Genomic DNA, 24,660 nt, shown 5'->3' on the forward strand with positions numbered 1-24,660 from the left:
CTGGACACTTTCCTCTTCCTCTCTTGCATATCTTTTGCAATCTTCATCAGGTTCTTTATTCCCTACTCGTGCTTTCATCCATTTCTCTAGTATCTCCAATTTTGTCTCCCATTCACTGATCCTTTGATGAGAGTTTAGTCCTTCTTCTTTATCGAGTGCCTCAACAATTTTCCTAGTTATCTCCATTATGCCTATCATCATGATGGAATGATGATCCTTTACTATGTTTTCAACTAACATACTCTCTTCTTTAAATTTGCCTTTAATCTTCGGCTGGTTACTTCCACTTTGTAGTTGTTGGTTCCTTACTGCCACCCTTACATCCTTACCCTCTTGTTTCTTCTGATCTTCCATTTCATCTCCAAAAAACTTCTGTTCAATTTCTTTTATTACAGCATCACACTCATTCATTCTATGCATTGTTCATGCAAACAAACTATTGGTTTGTGAATCAAAACACTCTTTTGTCTCCATGTCTTTTAAAGATTCTCTGCTACTGTTAAGTACTGTTTTAACCACTTCTTTCCTATTTCCATTTCCTCCTAGCAACCTCTCCAACAATTCAATTTCCTCCTTACATTTAGCAAGTGTCATATGACAATTCTATCCATTTCCATCTTCATCCTTTACACAGTCACTATTGCCCAACGATTCAATCAGATTGCCTTCCATAGACAATTATGTCTCATTCATCTCCACATAAATAAGTTCTTTTTCAACACTTATAATCTTTGTATTCACACAACAATTATCAGTTTGAAAAATATATGGCTCAACAACCTTAGCTAACGTTTCACATACCAGCTTTTCAGGTTGATCTTCATCTCCTTCATCCACAAGGAATTGTCCTTGTTTTATAATAGTTCCAAATATCAATTCATCAATAATTTCTTTCTGCTGCAACAATTCAATATTTTCCTCGTTCAAGAGGCATTCTTCATCATACTCTGCTCCAGAATACTTATCCCCTGAAAGGTACTCTTCATCCTCTGTCAGTACATCAATATGCTGATCCAAGTTCTCCTTTGAACTCTGGTAATTTTTATCAAGTTTTATGATAGCTTCATAAGGCTACCAATCCTCTGCAAAACCTGCACTCAAAATAAAATCATTATAATTAAAGACATAGGACCTCAGGTTCTCTTCTTCCTTTGGCAACACTTTAGTATGCTTCTCTGAACTATCCTAACAGTTCACTAATCTTTATTCTTCATTTTCACCCAAAATTTCACCCTGTTCCGATTTACAAATGGAAACTTCCATTTCCAACTCATCTTCTCTAAGTTTTCCCATCAGCCACTTTATTTACCTCTGTTGTAGCCTTCTCTGTAACTTATGCCACTTTAGTAGCTTCTTCTTTAATACCCAACCTTTTCTCTGGTTTTCCTCTAGTATTCTCCTTAATGCATCAAGTTGTTCTTTCGTCTCTGCAATTTCCTTGTCAATTTCCTCTTGACTCATTATCTTGCCATTTGCCTTGGCATCCTCCTTATTCACTTTTCTTCTACTATGGTCTTCCTCAAAACCTCTGTTATGACTATCAATAGTCATCTTCTTCTCCATCTCTATGAGTTCCTAACTCACTCACTATGAGCTGCACTAAATCCTCCGCAACAGCAAGTCCTCCCTGCTACCACTTACCTCACCAAGCTTTCCTCTCTACTTGGTATTTTGGCAAGCCCTTGGTTCTCTATCTCTGGAACCTCTTTTGAGCACTTCTCTCTGCTCCTTCTAGGCTTCAACTCATTTGCACCTTCTAAGAACACAATTGTCCTCTTGTATTTCAATCACCATGAAATACTTGGTTCTGAACACCTCTTCTTTCACTTAGAAACTCTTACCAACTTCCTTCATTACTTAGCAATCTACCCACATCCTTTGTGGAATACCTTTGTGATATTTCTGTGAACTGCAGCAATAGCTCTACAGTAGAAAATCACCTTCTTGCTACATATGCCTTACTAAGCTTCTTTCCTTTGAGCTCAGTCTTTTAGCATCTCTCTAGTTCTTTCCTCTGGAACCAATTGAGCACTCCTTGCTCTAGGTTATTGCAATCTTCTTACCTTCTTATGCTGCTACCTGTGTATCAATATAAAAACCACACATTCTCCAATCTTCAAATCAAATAAAAACAAAACATATCATCTCACCTGCAATAGCTCTACATGATCTTGTTCCACCATTTCCTGTACTTCAAATGGATTGTCCTCTATCTCTTACATCTCCAAGTTCTGCTACACATCATCTCTGTGTGCCTACTGTTTGTCAGATTAAAATTATTTCAAAGAAATGTTCATGTAGAATTCCTTTGTTCTACTTTAATACCAAATGTTTCAACCATAATTCAGCTCTGATACCACTTTGACGCATGAAAACCTGTGATTACCCATAGTGTGCATATGAAATGCAAAATCTGTTTTTCCCCAAGAATCTTAGACTCTCTACCGAGTCAAATATTCATTACTTAATGGTTTAAGGCCCCCTTTATTAAATCTCTATGGAAAGAATTTGTTAATTAACCATAGTCTGTCCCTTCACTCAATCCTTTCTATCGGGACTCTATACATCCACCGTCATTATAATTTGATTAATCCTTAATACTCACACATATATAACCAACCCCACTCTTATAACTTTGGTTATTTATGGACTTACCACATAAAACCTTCTATCATACTATTTCTATTATAAACCTTTTATAATAGAAATCTTTCACAAAACATACATAACTTACCTTTTCATATTTCTTCAAGCTTTGAACATTTACCAATCCTCCCTTTATCACAATAACAGGATTTCAAAGACTTCTTTTGTGTCCGATATGCGATGAACTACAACTGGACTTCAAATAACATAAACTTCGTCCATTACCTTCTCGGGTCCGCTCTCATCGCACATCGCAATCACAAATCGCAATTGATAAGGGCCATGATACATATACTATGGGATATTGCAATGCGATCTAATCGCCGATCACATCGGACATTACACTTCGCATATCGCACTTTCTTGTGGCCCAAGGTTAATTCATTCACAATTGGAATATAGTGATGCTGGGTTTAACAATGATCCTCTATCGTTGATCAGAATACTTGATCCAATGGTTAGTAATGCTATCGCATATCGCAATCGCAAATCAATTAAGGCCAGTTCATTCGCTCCTGAAATATGTTGCGATGTGATTCAAATTGTTTCATTCTATGTGACTTAATCCCGTTCATTGATCGTATAGATCAAATGACTCCTATGCATTGATACTTTTCTCCTTTGTTCATCTCTTTACTTGGTTTTTACGCCACTTCTTCAATGTTTTTTTATGGTTTTGGATTACTTCAGGGTTTCTCGTTCTTCCATTGTTCTGCTGCGTGACTCCATCCTGAGCTTAACTTCACATATTCTTAACACAATTGCACCTGAATCTCGATTGTGATCCTTCAAATGGAATTAAGCGATCCATTCTGATCTTCTGTATCATTCTTCTTGTCTATGTTTTGCCTTCGGATTCTACCTACATACATATACTATGCAAAACTCTGATTCACACATAGCTTATCATTCAATACTCGAATTACACACTTATACAATTTTGGAATTGAATCTTTGTATATGTATATACAAACAAATGATTACATAATAAAACTCTCTATCTCTCTGGCCCGATCCTAAATGTTAGTGGCCTTTGTTTTACAGTCTTCTCGTAGGCTTATAGTCACACTCTAACTAGCTTAACTAACCAGCTAATTATCTAACCATCTAACCATCTAACCCTTGACTATGCCTTTTAGGCTTACATTTATAAAAAATGATTCTACAACCAATTCTTGATTTAGATCCATAAACTCCTCAACAAAATCCTAAAATCTCTTCCTTATCTCTAAGGATCCTCTCTAATCCACAAAATCATGAACTAACTCCTAATCCAATATTTACAATTAATTCTCAATCTCTCAATCTCTCAACTATCCTAAATCTCTCATATTCTCTTACATTCAAGAATATTTACAAATATGTCTCACGATATTTAATTAAATCCTATTCTGGCTTCCCTCGTTAAAATCACTCAAAACATTAATGATTACATTAATGCAACACTTAGGAAACCAACTTCCTTGAAAACACAAGACCCCCTATGTCTACTAAATACAATGATATTGTTGAGCTAAATGCTCCTGCATCAATTACACATCATGTACTAATATAATCATTAGTTCATTTAATTTTCATCCTATGTATTAGACATCACTTTATTCTCATTTAATTCATAAGATGTAAAATCAGCAAGTCAATAATTGACTTGCTTCGTTGTGTTTAATATATATCATATAAATAGTAGCTCTAAATAGTACTCTTTTGAAACCCTCAAGTTATAGGTTCTTCTAACTACACTAGACCATTGTAACTTTAGATATGGTGGCAACTCCTTGTTAATGGCTCAATTAGGCTTTGGAGAGATAGTAGTTCTCCTTAGTGAACATCTAAACTTTAGCTAGGCTCCTGTGGATTTGATACCAGTCTAAGTATCTCATAATATATATAGTGTATTAGTATCGATGATGGCTTACAAAAATATGGAGTTAGTGTATGTTGGAATAATCGATAAATCTAGAATATTCTCCTAAAAATAGAGATTGTTATGTTGTTTAAAATATTTTCATTAATTAGTCGTTGTTGGTTTCCAATTCCTATATTCTAGGAATTTGTTCAACAATAGCATAATCTTATATATGTAAGAGTTTGTTGGCATAGTGAATGCAAGTGAGAATTTAGTGGTGTAGTCTCTTGAGTGAGTGATTATCTCAATAGTTAGTTGAAACCCTTCCCATAATTTATCTTTCATTTCTGAGTTGTTATGAGAGTCATATTGAGGATTGTGAGGTGTGGTGTTATTCTCAATGATTAGATGGAAGGTGAGGTGTTCACCTGGAGTGCATAAGAATTCCACATGTAGCTAATTGAGGATTTTCATAGTGTGAATGAGGATTTGTGACTAGATTGACCATGGGGTTGTTCATTATGTTGAATAGTCAGTGGAAATGTGGTGTTTCTATCAGCTTGTGTGTAGGAGGAGTGGTAACTATGGCTTGTGAAGTTTGTACATATATTTTTATGTTGTGTGGAGCCATGAAATACCGTGGGTAACGAGTGACCCTGATAAGGTGTTTTTTAGGATACTAGCACATTGCATTTGGAGTAAGTCGAGCTTAGCATCATGTAATTGGAAAAAAATTAGGGCCGATACTAGTACATTATAATTATAGTTTCTTAAATAATTTCATAATAACATTCACTATTTTCTTAATATGAATTATTATTGTTGTTATGTATCTTTCTAAGTGGTTTTGCATGTTTAAGGATTGAGAGGTGGATGCAATCAATTTTTATAGCTACAACAAGACAAATCTTCTAGTGGATATGCCTATCTCTAGACTTCAACTCACTATCAGACTAGTGGACAAGCATCTTACAAATATTTTGATGTTTATGTGGAGATTTGCATGCCATTGTGAGATTTAAGAGGAAAATGGTTTATCCATTCATATTGTAGAGTGGAAGGTTAATAGAAAAAGCATTTGAAAGGGTTTGTCGCAATGAAAGGACCAACATTTTTTGCAATAAAAAAATATCATGTTCAATATGTACAGCTGGCACTATCACTATCTCTCTAAATTCCCTAATTCTTTTGGCTACATTATTTTGGTCGGACAGCTTGTTAATCTAAGAGATATTGAATGAGAATGGCCATAGATTCATACGATAGCTACTGTTGATATTAAAAGTCATCAGTCGATGGTGCATGAGAAGATAACTGACATTTCAGAGAGTCACATATGTCATAATTATTAATTGTTTATGATTGTGAAATAGATTTAAAAATAAAATCATCAACTCATAAATTATTTTACAAAATTGGGGTTGTTGGGAAGAATTAAAATTATTAACCAAAGTTTGATTATAAAAAATAAGTCACTACATGGATCTATCTTATAAAGTTGTTATTAAATTAGTTGTTGTGGAATTGTGTAAATTCTATTTGACATTACACTATTTACGTGATTTATTTTTTGGTTTTTTTCTTCCCTTTAAGTAGCCTAAAATTGTTGATTGATTTGAAAATTGGAGAAATTCATATTTCTAGATATGTAATCCTCTAGAAGAATCATATCTAAATGAAGCAATCAAATTGTATGATGCCAATTACATAAATTGGAAGTTTAAAATTGATATATTGATGGAAGGATGCAATGTTTGGTCAATAGTGAGTTGATCTAGATGGCTTCAGATACACTCAGAATTCAACACTGGCTACAAAATAGCTCAAAAATCAAAGCTGTGCGATGGAAGCAAAACTTGGAATAGATCATAGAGCGTGTTGTCCTGATTCCAATGGCATGAATGAAACTCAAATCTGAGTTTTTTTGCTGAAGTTATAGTCGGTCAAATTTTGGGTTAAACATGGCCAAGTGGTAGTCACTAACAAGGAAACAAATTGGCAGAGTCCTTGCCCATGGAACATGATGATTGGAAATGGAAAATTTGTTGCCTACTTAATTTCACTAGTAACGCCTAAAAACATCAAATTTTTTTAGCTATTAGGGTTATAAAAAAAATAAAAAATATATAAATGAGGTGGTGGGCTGCCACCCCCATCACCATCGCCATCGACATATATTAGTATATCTATTATATATATATGGTGGAGGGTGGTCAAGCCCCTCCACCACATGGCATAATCGCACCACACATATTCATATAACAAATATTATTTTGTGGGCCACCAATGGCAGAACCGCTACAACCATAAACGAAAACCAACATGGGGGCCAATGTGGATCGAACCTGCTCATCCATGTGGCTGACTTGCTCCACGGGCGACCCCATCCCCAATATGTAATGGTCAACACACTCCAACACGATACTATAACCATATTCAAAAATGCTTCATGCACAATACCACCAAACTCTGGCAAAGGGTTATACTGCCCAACTCATCACACAACACACCATACCACAAGTTAATACCATAACCATATTCCAAAACGCACCATGTTCCATACCACTGAACTTCACCAATGGTTTGTATCGCCAACCCATCACACATCATACCATACCAAAACCAATCAACATACAACGCCTTGACCACCAACAGTTATAGTTAATTTCACCAACGTTTATAACTACCCATTAAAAAAACAAGCATAACCATTCTATTTGGGGGTCGATGGGGTTGGAACCCCTAAACACCCTGCTCCAAACTTAACACTTTTATCAATGGCCCAATGGCCCCTCTTTGGAAAATTTTCCCTCTATGTTATATAAAAAAACTCATACGCCATTCGAGCTGGAGACTAGTAGTGGAGGAGTGGCGGAACCTTGACCAGCCAGGAGGGTCGAAACCCTGAGCTAGGGAATCTCTTAGATGGTGAAAATATTTTCTTAGAGGGCCATAGGTGCCAGTGTGAGAAAATACCATGCTGTGGCATCAAAGGCTTGGATATATTGGAGAGAAGGACCTTCGAATACTTCATGGTAAAGGTATGGTAGAAGGTATGTGTAATATCTCTCTGGATTCTGATTTCTGTGAAAATTGTGTATATGGGAATCAAAATCAGGTGAGTTTCCCCTCTGGTGGTAAGAGGGAGAAATAGATATTAGATCTCGTGCAAAGTGATGTGTTTGGACCTGTGAAGGTTCCATCACTGGGTAAGTTTGTGTACTATGTATCATTTATAGATGAATTCTCAAGGAATACATGGATATATTTCCTTAAGAAGAAATATGAAGTCTTTGACAGGTTTAAAGAATTTAAGGCTCTGGTGGAAAACCAGATAGAGAAGAAGATAAAGGTACTGAGGACAGATAATAGTGGAGATTTTTGCAGTAAGGAATTTGAAGATTTCTGTAAGAAGTGTGGTATAGCACAACAAAAGACTACTTCATATACACCTCAACAAAATGTAGTTGCAGAAAGAATGAAGAAGATGTTGATGGAAAGGGTAAGAAGCATGCTCAGTGGTGCCGGGTTAGGACAAGAATTCTGGGCAAAAGCGGTGGAGACAACATGTTACCTGGTCAATGGATCACTTCATCAGCGTTAGAGGATAAGACTCCACAAGAGGCATGGACTGGTAAGAAACCCTCTCTTTCACATCTGAGGGTATTTGGATGTGGTACATATGTACATGTTCCAAAGGAGAAATGAACCAAGTTGGATAGTAAATCTAAAAAGTGCATCTTTATTGGGTATAAGGATGGTTTAAAGGGTTATAATATTTGGAACCTAGCAACCAGGAAGGTTGTGTATAGTAGAGATGTGGTGTTCATAGAGGTGAAAGATGTTATTAAACATGAAGTCCAACCAAAGGAACCTGAGAAGATAGAGTTTGAGCTAAAGGAGGAAGAATCAGACTCTACAGCAGAGGAGGAATCAAAAGATGAAGAGCCAAAAAATTCAGGTGTAAGAAGATCAGTTTGAGAAAGAAGGCAGCCAGAAAGGTATAGTCCATTTACTTTCTGTTCAAATTTTTCTTTATCTATTAGTGATGATGATCCCAGAATTGTGAAGGAATCAGTAGATTCAGAGGATGGAAAACTCTATAAAGAGGCCATGGTTGATGACATGGCATCTTTGCACAAAAATGAGGCTTGGAATCTGGTGGAGTTGTCAGCTGGAAGGAAACCCATTGGTAGAAAATGGGTGTTCAAGAAGAAGACAAATGCAGAAGGAAAGGTGTTGAAATACAAAGCTCGGTTGGTAGCAAAAGGTTACTCCCAGGTGCCGGGAATTGATTTTGGTGATATTTTTTCTCCTGTCACCAAGGTAGCTTCTATTAGATTACTTTTATCTATTGTTGCTACTTTTGATTTTTAGGTAGAATAGATGGATGTGAAGATAGCATTTCTTCATGGGGATCTAGAAGAAAAGATCTACATGAAACAACCTGACGGCTTTGCGGTGAAGGGTAAGAAAAAACTGGTATGCAAGTTAAATAAGTCTTTGTATGGGTTAAAACAGTCACCAAGGATGTGGTATCGGAAATTTGATACATTTATATGTGGACTTTTCTTCACCAGAAGCAAAGGAGATCACTGTGTGCATTTTAAATTAATTGGTGACCGTGTTATTTATCTGGTCTTGTATGTGGATGATATGTTGCTGGTTGGAAATGAAAAAGAAATTATCCAGGATTTGAAAACCCAATTGTCCTCCAAATTCGACATGAAAGATATTGTGCTGCAAAATATATTTCGGGCATGGAAATTAAAAGATATCAGAAAAAGAGGAAGCTCTGGTTAAACTAGAGGAAGTATGTCAAGACAATACTACAGAGGTTTGATATACAGGATAGTAAACCAGTGAAGTTTCCTATTCCTATAGGTGTAAGGCTATCTGCTGAACAGTGTCCCAAGACACAAGAAGAGGAAGAGGATATGTCCCATGTTCCATATGAAAGTGTAGTCGGTAGCCTGATGTATGCAATGGTCTGTACTAGACCAGACATTGCACATGCAGTGGGAGTATTGCGCAGGTTTATGTCAAAACCAGGGAAGGAAGATTGGACAACATTGACGCTGGTTTTTAGGTATTTGCATGGCACTAGTGCTTATGGTTTGTGCTACCAAGGAAGACCAGGATTGGACATAGTTTTGGATATCTGTGGCTTTGTTGACGAAAAATGGGCTGGAGATTTGGATCAGAGAAGATCTAGAAGTGGGTATGTGTTTAACCTATTTAGAGGAGCAGTGAGTTGGATGAGTAAGAAACAATCTGTAGTGGCACTATCAACTACAGAGGCAGAATACATGGCAACCACTCATGCAAGCAAGGAAGAAGTTTGGTTGCAGAGATTGTGTTCAAGTATTGGGTTAGTATAGGGAGTTATAAGGATATAATATGACAGCCAAAGTACAATTTTCCTGGCAAAGAACTCTGCTTATCATTCAAAGACAAAGCACATTGATGTTTAGTATCAGTTTTTGAGGGATATGACAGAAGACAAAACGGTGTTGCTGGTAAAGGTGGAAACTTTGAAGAATACTGCAGATGCATTGACAAAGTCTATGAGCTCTGAGAAATTCTCCTGGTGTAGAGAAACAATGGTTATTTCAGGGCTGGAAAAATGACTAAGCTCTCCTATGGCCCCTTGTGGAAAGAAAACAACAAGTGGGAGAATGTTGGGTTGTGTTATATTCTTTCCACGACTAACCTACGTAGTGAACTAGGGGGTTAGAGGGGGGTGGTAGCCCCCCTCTATGGGGTCCAGGGCAATGCCCCGAGAAAAAGTTTTTTTGGACCCTATATTAGGTTGGGCGAACCTACCTATGGTTTTCGGTCCATGGTTTTGGACACGATGTTTTCGTTCCATGCTATTGGATGCTTCGGCATGTATAAATATGTATTGTAACATTGAAAGGAACATAATGAAAAATCAAGCTGGTAGTCCTGTTGTTGGGATATAGTGGGAAAATATCTATGTATATTTGTTTTATGTGTTATGCTCTCGCATTGTTTATTTTCTCTGTTTTAGAATTTGTATGCAGGTAATTTTTGTACAGGGTTAAAACCTACAAATTGATTATGTAGAAACTTTTCACTTGTAGCTAAGTTTATAAATACAATTAGATTGATGATTTATTTAGCTACAAAACATAAATGGAAACTATATCAAATATATGTTAGGTTTGTCTTCTTGAATTGGGAACTAAAAGAAGAAGTATATATTTTTAAGCAATAACATTTTGTTAAAAAATGTTGAGAACACCTTGTTTGGAAGTTAAAGAAAGCATTATATGGATTGAAGCATGCACCAAGGTCATGGTATGTGAAATTCAACTCTTTCATTCTTTAAAAGCTTTTTATGAAAATCCAAAGTGACCCTAATCTATATATCAAGCCAAATCAAAAGGGCCATTTTATTATAATTTATATGTATGTTGATGATCTTATTATAACAAACAATGCTTGGAAGTTAATTGATGAAATTACAGGACTGTTGTCACATGAGATTGAAATGAAATACCTTGGTGAATTGAATTATTATCTAGGTATTGATATATGGAGAGAAGGTGGATAGACATTGGTTACACAAAGTGAGTATACTAGGTAGTTACTCAAAATATTTAAAATGAACCAATGTATGGTGGTATCAATACCATTAGAACAGAATGTCAAACTCCATAGTAATGATGGGATAAGAGAGGTCGATGTTACATTGTATCTTCAACTGGTGTGAAGTCTAAAGTATCTCACTACAATTAGAACATATATAGTATATTTAGCTATCACCCTAAGTCATTTCATGGCCAAACCAATTGAATTCCATTAGAAAGAAGTGAATCGAGTTCTTCGGTACTTTAAATGGATAATTAACTTTGGTATTAAATATACTTATGATTTTTATGTTGAGTTGTTATGTTATTCTGATTCATATTGGTTCAAAAATATTAATGAAAAAAAATCAAATTCGGGATATGCATCTAGCCTTGGATATAGGATTATGGCAAGGAGCAACAAGAAACAACCAATTGTTTCTTCATCATCAACTAAATTTAATTGCATATATTTGTGCAATGTTACCCATGTAGCATTTTGTTAAGGAAATTTCTTGAAGATGTGGGAAAAGTATACAAATTATCGACGATTATCAAGTGTGGTAATCAAAGAACCATCAAAGTAGTTAAGAATCCTATGTACCACGTAAGATTAAAACATATTGTGACACATTATCATTTTGTTAGGAAAGATTCATTCTAGGTAAATTGATTAGTCTATTGTAATACCAATGAATATTTGTGCAATGTTACCCATGTGTGGTAGAAAATAAATTTCTCCATTAAGGGGGAGATTTGGAATAATGGAGAAATTTAAAAGATTCTCCTAAATATAGAGATTGTTATGTTGTTTAAAATATTTTCCTTTGTTAGTCTTCATTGCTTGTTAGTTCTTATATTCTACGAATTTGTTCAACAATAATGTAATCGTGTATATGTAAGAGTTTGCCAGCCTAGTGAATGCAACTGAGTGTTGAGTGGTGTATTTTACTGAGTGAGGGATTCTCTCACTAGTGTGCTGCAACCCTTATAATATTTTGTATTCCATTTTTTATGTGTGTTCAACTATACATATATTGGGTAAGACACTTGGGTGGAAACAACATGCATTACTTAAATGATTGAATAGAATCAATTCAGTATACAATATTTTAAATATATTATATATATCGTAATTCACATAGCTATTTAGTTAGGGAGTCGAGTGTATTTTGACTTGCAGATCACAATTTTTTTATGAAGGATGTAACAGATGAAGTAAATCTTAAGTAGTCAATGGTGAGAGAACTTTGGAGTCTCAGCGATCAAAGTTCTTCTCTTGATCTACTTTAATTTCCTACATTATGTTGATCGTTGTTCGTTCGTATTATTTTTCATGTCCAATAACATCAACATAATTTAGGGTTAGAGGTATCATTGAAGCTAACCATTGATTTCACTTGAGAAACAATAATACTATGTGATTGTTGGATTATAATTGTAGCATTTTATGTTTTATATACCTCTTGAACTTCCAAAATGAGCCAAATATCCTAAATGATTTGTCATTGTATTCACTAGAAGTCAAGTAACTAGGCCTTATGTTTGTTGATTTAAGTTATTGTACTTAATGTTTATCTTGACACTATTTCTTAGTGATTAAATTTTCCTACTGAGAATATTGAAATTTATACTGGAATTTACTAGTATTATAAAAATTTAAGTTTATTATTAAATGATTACAAACTCTTAGAAATATAAAGTATGATTTAAAACATAATCTTATCAAATATTTTTAAATAAAAAAAAAATAGAAATATATTATATAATATTTATGTCAAGAAAAAGTATTCAAATTATTTTAATGGCTTTTAAAGTCATAATCATACAAAAGAAAATTCAAATTTGAGAGTGTGGGGAAAATATAACTAGCATTTGCACCAGATGTTGCAAAGAAGACATCGTAAGGCGGTAGAATGTTAGGATATTTCGACACATAGGAAATAGTTAAGTATAACTTGGTCTAGTATAGAGTTAGGTAAAGTGTGTTTCTTTACTATGTACTTTTTGTAACTTACAATCTGACGGTCACGATATGCAGTGATCCGACGGTTCATTCTCTCCTCGGTATTACCGACACTTGATCCGTGGCTTAACACCCGATTGGTCCATGATCTTTATTTAAAGAGCATGGAGGTTCATTTGTAGGGTAACCGTCCATGAGAGAAGCTTATGTAAATTTTCATTCCTTTATTGATAAATTGCCTGAAGTGGCCGCGTTGGCTAAGGCCGTGGACTGTTTCCCTCTTTGAGGGTTTTAACCACGTCAAAATAATGGTGTATTGATCTGTGATCTATTTGTGAGTGGTGTCCTTTGGTGTTCTGTCTGAGGAAATTACCCTGTAAATTCCTACATGGTATCAGAGCTATTTGAGGGTTGCGTCTGTTGGTGATCCAAATCTGAAGCCGGTAGAGCTGCATCCGACTGTTGTTTCCTAGATCTACTATTTTTGACTACTTTCAGGCCGAGAGGACTACTCTATTGTGTGGGAGCATCTGTTCCAGTGAGTAACCCCTTTCATTTCACGCGAAAAGGTTTCCAGTAGCCCTAGCTATGTCATTTTTAAGATCTGGAGGTATACAGCGTTTATTTGCAGTTTACAGTTATTTTCTCTCTGTTTATTTCAGTTTATTTAGCTTTTTGTTTTTTTTTATTACCGAATCTATACCTTTCATTTCTGTGTATTCTCTTTTCCCCGCGACTCTGTGCGATCTAGGCAAATCAGAAACAGAAAGGAAGGATTTTTCTCATGTGTATGCTCTTTTCCGCTGCGCCTTAGTGTGATCTCAGAAAATCAGAAACATTGAGGAAAATATTTAGTTTCCGGCTAAAGCTAACTTCGAGCCGTAAGGTTCATTTTGTTTGTATGTCCGTGTTGGGTTTTGTGTTTTTTGTTTTGTAGGGAAAAAGAAATTTGTCAAAGTAAGCACACAGCCCAAGGCTTCAGCGACAAAAAAAAACCCTTCCTCTTTTCCAAAAATTACTAAACTTTTAGTTTACCTCACTTGGTCCAAAGCTACTTTATGAGAGTAGAGGTCTTGAGTTTAAGTCTTCTTTTTGTTGAGATAATTAGATTAAGTTTGGAAAGGGGGCTGATTTTTTTTATAACATTATCATTCATTTCCACACATTCCCGCACTTCGTCGGCATCTTCATCAAATTTTCTTCAAAAAGCCATAACTTCTTCATCCTAAAGCCATTTTCAGAGCCGTTTTTTTTAACCAGCCTAAACTTTCAAGATCTTTTCATTGGAACACTTAGTTTCACCATCTATAGCTTCAGTTTCTTCTAAAATGGAAAGTCCATGCCAAGTTATTCTTGACAGCACCAACTACTTCCAATGGTGGTCTTACATTGTGAATTTACTTAGAAGTAAAGGTATCTATAGAATAACCTCAGGCCAAGAAACCAAACCTAAAGATGAAGATAAGGAAGCTAAATGGGAAAATAGGCAAGATCAAGCACGAGGGTTGATAGGGAAGTCTATTTCTCCAGATCTTAGATTCCATATTGCAGAACTTGATACTCCTGAGGAAGCAATGAAACAGATCACTAACGTTTTTGGAATTAAAAGAGAACTTAAAGCCCATCAACTCAAAAATGAGTTTCTTACATTGGACCCCAATAATTTTTCTTGCATTGAAGATTTTTTTTCCAAGTTCAAGACCCTTAGACTTATCTTGGAAGGTGTTAAAGTTAAGAAAGAGGATAGTAACCTTATCTATTCCATTCTTACTAAGTTGGGACCAGCCTATTCTATGTTTGTTTCCACCTTCCATTCTACAAGAGAAGCCTTCATTTCTCAAGGACAAGCTTACAAGTCCCCTTCCTTTGATTCATTTTGTGATTCTTTAATAAGAGAACAAGAAAAACTCTTACACTTTGGTCTTCCTCATCTTGGAAACTCTTCTAAGAAAGTGTTAGCCACCCAACAACAACCAAATTCAAAGAATCCTAAGAAGTTGTATCCTAAAAGGAATGGTCCTAAACCAAACAAGGGTCCTAAGCAATTTCAGCCTCAAGATGAAAAATCATTTCAACAAAATGATAAGACAAAAAAAAACAATGGGAAGAAGACTAATAGACATTGCAACTTTTGTAATCAAGATGGCCACTTAGAATCCAAATGCTTTAAGAAGATGGAAGCCTTGGAAGCAGCAATGAAGAAGCATAACATCCATTTGGAGCACTCTTCAACTTCAACTTCATCTTCAGGAATAGCACTTTCTGCATGTGGTTGTTAAGCATCTCGATCTGGCTATGCACTAAATGTATCTTCTTCTTCTCATTCTCATGAGTGGCTCATTGATTCTAGAGCTTCTTATCACATGGCCAAAAACAAAGCCATGTTTTCTTCTTTAAATGATTGTAACACCAAAAATATATATGTTGGTGATGATAGATCTCTTAGTGTTGTAGGGACTGGAACTGTTCATATAGACAATGGTTAATTTAATGATGTATTATGTGTTCCAACCTTATCATGCAACCTTCTATTTGTATATCAGATAACTCATTCAGGTGAAGGTAAAATCATTGAATTTTCACCTCATGATGTTGTAATTAAGGACCTAAGAGATCCTAGACAGATTTTAGCTACTGGCATTGCTAATGATTCTACAATGTTGTATAAGTTTCACAACTTTGGGTTATCAAATCTTCCCTCGGTATTTGTTGCTCATAACGATGAAGTGAGCAAACTTTGGCATGAGCGATTTGGTCACTTAAACTATCGCTCCCTTCAGAATCTATGTAAAGAAAATATGGTGACAGGTCTTCCAATGGTTTCTTGTAGAGATGGTATTTGTTACGGATGTGTACTCGGAAAACATCATCGGGATAGTTTTGAAAAACGTGCCTCTTGGCACGCCTTAGCCCCTTTACAGCTTGTGCATAGTGATTTATGTGGTCCACTTCCAGTTGTTTCATTCTCTGGCTACAAGTATTTCTTAACTTTCATTGATGATTTCTCCAGACGCACTTGGGTATACTTCTTAAAACTCAAGAGTGAAGTATATAACATGTTCTTGGCCTTTAAGGCCTTTGTTGAAAAACAATCTGGACATCAAATTCTTAAGCTAAGATCTGATAATGGTGGAGAATATGTCAACAACAAATTCATCAACTTTTGCACTGAGAATGGAATTCAAATGCAACATATTGTTCCATATACTCCATAACAAAATGGTGTAGCTGAAAGGAAGAATCACACCTTAAAGGAAATGGCTAATTGTATGCTTCAATCTAAAGGACTTGGTCTTAATTTTTTGGCAGAAGCAATTAACTGTTCAAATTACATAATAAATCGCACTCCTACTAAGGTTTTAAAGAATATCACTCTAGAAGAAGCAAGGAGCTCAATTAAACCAGATGTAAGTCACTTTCGTGTTTTTGGAAGTGAAGCATGGGCCCATATTCCAGATGAGAAACATAAAGCTTTAGAACCTAAGAGTGAAAAATGTATTTTTGTTGAATATTTTGAAGATGTCAAAGGATATAGACTTATTCCACTTAAGTCCAAAAATGTTATCATTAGAAGAGATGTAAAGTTTTCTGAAAATATATCGGCCTACGAGCCTAGTTCGGCGGATGTGCCACCTCTCCCTATCTCTTCTACTTTTGAAAATATTCCTTCTTCAGATGATGAAAGCGAGGATGAAAATCCTCCCCCACCTTCTCAGGATCCTCCTTCAGCTCCTCAGCTTCCAAAATGGGTTTGTGCTACTCGGGATGCAGCAGGTGATCTTGCCAGTGATCCTACAGATCAGCGACGTACACGTTCTCAATTTGATAGAGCCTCTTCTTTACTGGCTCAAGCTTCAGTGAATTATAATCCTGACACCTTTGCAAAAGCTTCAAGCCATCCAGATTGGGAAGCAGCTATGAATGAAGAATATCATTCATTATTGGCAAATGATACATGGGATCTTGTTCCTCTACCAAAGTGACGAAAACTTGTTAGATGCAAATGGGTTTACATAACCAAGTATGGACCAGATGGGAAAGTTGATAAACATAAAGCTCGTCTTGTTGCTAAGGGTTTTTCATAATTCGAAGGCATTGACTACACTGAAACCTTCTCCCCTGTTGCCAAAATGAACTCTATCCGCCTTGTTCTTTCCCTTGCTGCCTCTTTCAAATGGGTAGTCCATCAGATGGATGTTAAATCTGCCTTCTTGCATGGGGACTTGCATGAAGAAATCTATATGGAACAACCTATTGGCTTTATACAAACAGACTCCAGCCTTGTATGTCAGCTTAAGAAATCCCTTTATGGTCTCAAGCAAGCTCCTCGAGCTTGGTATGCCAAAATGGATAACTTTCTTTTAGAAAATGGCTTTTCTAGGTGTCATTCTGACAATACTGTCTCTTATCATTCTTGTTCTTTATGTTGATGATATTATCCTGACTGGTAGTGATCCCAACCTTATAAACCATGTGAAGTCTAGCCTTAAAAGGAAGTTTGAAATGACAGAATTAGGACACTTACATTATTTTCTTGGTCTTCAAGTCTTGCAATCCAAGGAAGGTATTTCCCTTTCTTAGTCCAAGTATGCATGTGATATTCTACGCCATTTTCACATGGAAGACTGTAAGCCAGCCCCTTCTCCCTTTCATTCTGGAGTCAAACTTTCAGTCACTTGTACTTCTCCTGAAGTTGATGTTGTCTTATGCCGTCAACTTGTAGGAAAACTTTTGTATCTAACCCATACTCGTCTTGACCTTTCCTTTTCCGTTGGCCTTGTTGCTCGGTTTATGCAAAACCCAAATGAAAGTCATTGGAAAGCAGCTAAAAGAATACTTTGTTATGTTTGAGGTACAGTTCAGTTTGGGATTCATTACAGTACCGAAGCATCTCCTCTATTGGTTGGTTTCACTGATTTCGATTGGGCTGGTGACCCTGATAATCGGAAGTCTACTGCAGGTTATGTGTTCACTCTTGGTTCAGGACCTATTACATGGGCTTGCAAGAAAAAAGGTGCCATTTCTCTTTCTTTAGTAGAAGCAGAGTATCGTGGTGCCGTAGAAGCTAGTAAGGAAGCCTTGTGGCTTCGTCAGATCCTATCAGAGGCTTTCAATAGCAGCATCCAACTACACTTTGGTGTGATAATCAAAGTGTCATTCAACTATGCAAAGATCCAGTCCAACATCAGCGTAGCAAACACATTGAACTGCACATGCACTTCATCAGAAAGCTCATTCATGACCATGTTCTTGAAGTGCAATATTGTTCAACATATGATCAAGTTGCAGACATCTTTACAAAGGCTCTCACAAAGGAAAAGTTTACTAAACTTAGATTTATGGTTGGAGTTCAGGAAGCTGTCACTAAGGGGGGACAGGCTCTAGTGCCTCCTTCCTTCTCCTATTATGTCATATTTGTAAATCCTTCAATCCTATCCCAAGTTGTTCTTGAGGGGGGATGTTAGGATATTCCGACACATAGGAAATAGTTAAGTATAACTTGGTCTAGTATAGAGTTAGGTAAAATGTGTTTCTTTACTATGTACATTTTGTAACTTAAAATCCGACGGTCACGATATGTAGTGATCCGACGGTTCATTCTCTCCTCGGTATTACCGACACTTGATCCATGGCTTAACACCCGATTGCTCCATGATCTCTATTTAAAGAGCATGGAGGGTCATTTGTAGGGTAACCATCCATGAGAGAAGCTTATGTAAATTTTCATTCTTTTATTAATAAATTGCCTGAAGTGGCCGCGTTGGCTTAGGCCGTGGACTATTTCCCTCTTTGAGGGTTTTAACCACGTCAAAATACTGGTGTATTGATCTGTGATCTGTTTGTGAGCAATGTCCTTTGGTGTTCAGTTTGAGGAACTTACCCTGTAAATTCCTACATAGAAAAGGAACTAGTAGCTTGAATTGTCTTGTAAAATCGTTGCAATCTTTTGCACAATATTATAATTTTTCAAAATGATATATATGAAATTTCCAATATCATTCAATCAACATTTATTACCAAGACAAATAAAAATATAAATACATAGATGAATCTATTGAACAATATCAAAGGTTGTCAAAAGCAAGAAGATACAAGAGTAGAATATCCACCGATTGCAAATGAATTCAAGATAGAAGCAACAATTCTGAATTAGATGATAACTTTCAAGGAAAATTTAATACTGGCAACCACATGTTGAAAGTTATATATTATTACTACATAAGGATGGGTGATAGAGTAAGATAAAAGAGATCTGAGGGTTTAAATTCCCTCAAAATTATTTTTATTTTCCACAAATCAATGGAATAATAAGTCATTCATAGGTAGAACAATCAAAAGGCAAGAGAAGTCAATAACTACACAAATGAAAAACCATTTACAATATCAACTCAAGCTAGATTAATGAACCTATTTACACCAATCTAGACATAAATGAAATAGCTCTCATTTGTGTTGTTTGATTTTGAGTTTTGGGCAGGTGAAGCTCGAAACTCAAATGACACTCACAACTACTTAAGTACCCATGTTCTCATAGTTTATGGTTTCTTAACACAGGGAACTCTCTAATCACCTAACCCAATAGCGAAGGTGAATAGTAACCTGCCTATAGGGGGAGGATGAATTTTCAATAATGAACTCACACATCACAATGACTTTAAGTTCAAAAGCAATGGTTTTTTCTACCAAATACAACTACCCACAAATAACTTTAGCACTTGATGGATAATTTTCCATATGAAGTTGCTTGGAACACAAATGACACTCACATCTTCTTAAGCACCCATGTTCTCACAGTTTATGGGTGTTTAACACATGGAACTCTCTAACCACCTAACCCAATAGCGAAGGTGAATAGTAATTTTCCCATAGGTGGAGGATGATTTTTCAATAATGAAATCACACATCACAATGTGTTTAAGTTTGAAAGCAATGGCATTTTTCTACCAAATACAACTACCCACAAATAACTTCAACACTTGAGGGATAATTCTCCATATGAAGTTGTCGTGAAACGAGTTGAAGAAGGATTGTTTGTGCTTTGGGAATTGACTGATGTGCAATGATTATGTTGTTAAAATTCAAATCAACCTAAACAAGGAGATAGAAGAATTGATTGCAAACATACAACTCGGCTTTCTCTTCAAACTGAATTTATTCACATATGTGTAGTGAAAATCTTATACAACACATTTTGTCTTATGCTTTCATGGTTTATTTCGAGTCATATGTCACAGAAGATAACTATTTTTTATACATGGGCTCCACCAATGGTGTAAATAAACCATTTTGTGAATTATTAGAGATTTCTGATGCATTCACTAGCACTCTCGAACTAAAAGATATAACTGCACCAAAATAATGTCCAGATGGAAAATTCACTGATGCGGATCTTTCAGAGCGTCTGTTAGCACTCGAAATGAGATATAACTACACCAAAATTATCTCCACGGGACAACAAATATGGTAGGAAATATAAGGTGCAATGCATTTTAACATATGCCACATAACCATATCTAATAGCTATTCGTTTTGTGTCTCTTTAGTTAAACCACCAACCTTGATAATGTTTTTCCGTATGATAACAAAACAAGATGTGTAATTTCTATGTTATTTGCTTCTTCCAAGAAAGTGGGAACAAAAAAATGCAAGCTACAAACGTCATATTTATTGATTTAATCTAAATCCAAAGAATTGGAGCTTAAATATAAACTTTATAGCAATTTCTGCACTATAATAACAATTTTTCAGTAGTGATTTTGTTTGAAATTTTCATATGTTCCTGCAACTGTTACAAATTCCAAAAAGCCAAGTCTATATTCAACTTACGTGGATGATCTATAGCCAAAAAGACAATCCACTTATAATAAATAGGTCTAAACAAAAAAAAAAATCATCAAAATGATTTGAAAATACTCTTTGATGTATAAAGTCTCCGCCACTCTCCCCATAACATGTTATTTTTCCATTCTCATTTTCTCCAAGTATATAGAAAATTCATGTGGATTTCCATGCTTGTGGAAACCAAGAAAGTGGGCTGCATTTTGTACCTTTTCTCCTTTACAAAATTGTGCACTAACAAAAGAGGGAATCTAGTATGTCATAGGAAATTTTCTAAATCTCTGAATTGACAGTTACAATTGAACCAACTTACATCGATCTCACACATAACCAAAAGGAGGATGCCCAAGCAACTTCTTTTACATCACATGAAGGAGATAAATGAGATAGAAAACTAATCTACAAATTAGGGAGTCATTGTGGATAAAAATATTAATTTTCTCTTTGATTGATTGAAAAAATTAATTGTTTTAATAAACCAATTAATTAATCAATTTCCTTTTTCATTTAAAAATCAAAATCATATAATAGTATGTGGTGCTGAAAAATACAAAATGCAATACTCATGCAATTGATTGGGTCGCACTTACTCCATCATTAATTTTTAAGATTTATCATAATGCTCTCGCTTAACTTATATAACTTACATTGAGCACAATTGCATATATTGCCACAAACATTTCATGATGAAATATTGACATTTGGATATAGATTATTATTTATATTTTATTAAATCTTGGGTAACACTTAATATAAATAGTTATATAAATATTAAAAAAAAAAAACGATGTATAATATCTTTTTTAAAATTGAAAATTGATAAAAATATATAATAGTATTTTAAGTTAATAAAATAAATGATAATACTTGTAATTAACATTGAAATGATATAAATTTATGTTATATATAAGATTGCTTAAATATTATTTTAGTTAATATTATAATGACAAAAAATTAAATTATAAGCGTATATTTAAAATATTATATTAAATAATGATGTTTTTTTAATTTATTTTACTTATTCTTTTTTCAATAAATATTTTATTTTTTAACATTAATTTATTCGTTAATTTTGTTGTAAAATTTATTATATCTTCTTAAAATTATGACTAAGAAGCATTTTATATGTAATCTTACCATTTTATAATTTATCAATATTTTGCATGACACAAAAGAGCACTCTTTAATATATAGATTTTTATGTTTTTCACTAACACCAATATTTTGCACAATAAAAGAGAGCATTATCATTATTGTTTTTTACTTTAATTTAGCTATATTTTAACTAAGGAGAAGGTAATAGCTACTACCCTTTTCTGGACCTTACTTTGTAACTGAAAATACCATCTATGTTTTATTTTCCTTAGGGAGAGGCCTCTGTCCTCTATTCGTAGATTTTCTCCTAATATTCCCTCTCCACGGTTGGTTGATTCATTGAGGGTTCTATTTACACTGTACAGTTGATGTATAGGTTTTGTTGTCCTATAGGCTAGCTTGTGTCCGTTACCTGTCCAAATTGGCACTGTTACATATTTGTGTTACACGTGTCACTGTCGTGAAACACAGTTCATTTTACCATGGAATATGTAGATCACTTGCCACCAGGGTACCTGCTAAAGAAAGCCTTTTTAATCCACCATTTGAGGAAGATGCCTACCATTGCCATTTTGTTTTCATAAAGGACCGTAAGGTATTTTCACTTTCATTTTATGATAAGATTGAGAAATGCCTATGTTAAAGGTTTTTCTGCTCGTGGATAAAGCTTACTCTTTGTTGATCTTTTTCATCCTATACTTTTATGGTATAAAAAATATATCCTTTCATTTAATGAATAGGAGAAAAGAATTGTTTGATAGATAATCAATTTTTAGAGTGGTTAAATTACTATAAACAATGATAATTATTTGATCCAGGTTCAAATCCCTCTGATTTTACTAGAAATTCATCTTTGGGAGCTGTTGTGGTTCAGTTACAGTCCAAACAATGGTATTGTTACACCATTCAACTAATTCGAATTCAGTTTCACAATATTTGTTTCTCCAAACTTTTTTTTAATCAAGTGAATCAATCAAGGTCCATCCATCATAATTGGAATAGTTGTGTGATGAAATAGGTGGTTAATCATTCCCAAACTCTTCATCGGTTGGATTAATCAGGATATTTCATCCACCATCATTACTCTCGCTTGAAGTTGATGGTTGATCATTGCGTACGACATAATCCAACTACAGTTCTTCTAACCTATTTTTTAGAGGAAATGAACATGCCATTGAAATCGATGTGTTGGCATTCAAATCATCCTTTGGAAACCCTCTCAAAAACCATAAGAGATTCTCAAAGGGAAATTCTAATAGATCATCCTGAAATAATTTTAGCCACACTAGGCCCACTCCAAAAACTACACTCATCCCCTCGTAGAGAAAAACGTCCGAATGCATACAACTAATGGCAATGACAAGTCTGCGGAGAAAGTAGTCATGAACCAGGTGCTTGCATACATCACTAGTGTGATCATCTGTTGCTCAAAATGCTTAGAAGAGAAGTGAAACTAAGAACCAAACTAACTAATGAATATACGCTCACAACGAGACTAATATACACTTCCTAATAGAAATGAGTGGAACAAATCAAAATACCATAGAACGGTGAATTAAAATGCAAGGGGAGAAAATCATACAATAATGGAAAAAAGAGGAATTACAAGAAGTATGAGAACTATTTGTATGAATTGAAACAAAAAGTTTGGAAACTATGAATATTCTTGTAATAATATGAATCAATCAAACAGAGAAATGCTTATACCAGTTTCAGCGACCACTGAGTGGATGACATTTCCATCTTACAATTGCTTCAAGGAAAGTGTACTAAGCACAACTTTAAGTCTCAGTTGAAGTTGCAGAAGTCCATGACCCTAGAGTTAGTGGACAGTAAGAAGGAGGGTGAGACACAACCGCGGGAAATAAATGATCGCTATCACTTGCCCCATGATGAGAGCATTCATTAATAATGCTTGCCCAAGGAAATGAAGGATTGGGGATAGATATGAATGTCTTATGGGTCATTATAACTATTTATGGGTTATTATAACCATTTATGATGAGCGGATGGAGAAAATATTTTTAATAATCTAACACATCAAATCAATGGTCTAACACAGTACACAATGACACAAAAGAGAGTTCATTTAAAAGGGAAACACTTTACGGTGTAATTATTAAAAATGTATTAAATAGTTTTAGAAAATCATACAAATATTAAATTTATAGTTAATTATAAAATTTGAATATACAAAATTATAAATATAATTATGAAAGAAATAATTGCAATTTTAAAAGTTAAATATAATTAATTATATACTTATTAATTAATTATATATAAAGTAGTTGTGAATAAGTTGTTATTCTTCTCATTCAAACTTAAACTTTACTTTATCATGTGCTTGTTTTTAATTAGATCAATTTACTTATGAATAATTATTAGGTGTATAAGAGAGATTTCACATTAACATAATATTTTAAAATATTATTAGTAGTATGACACATTAAATATTAAAATTTATTTTCAAATTTGTTATACTTATTAATACCCAAAAGTACATTCTTCCAAACTTTCACTCTAATTAATAATACTAAGAAAAAAATCCCATGAAAATATGCTAATAACCCAAATATATATTAAGAAAAGAAAACCAAAAAACCATTGGATGTACACCATAATATTATATACAAATAGGATAATAATGACCCACTTAGATTGCATCTTAATTT

Source organism: Pinus tabuliformis, chromosome X (genome assembly GCF_031772625.1).
Source record: "Pinus tabuliformis cultivar Carrire ecotype Pingquan chromosome X, CPIR1, whole genome shotgun sequence".
Lineage (NCBI taxonomy): Eukaryota > Viridiplantae > Streptophyta > Pinopsida > Pinales > Pinaceae > Pinus > Pinus tabuliformis.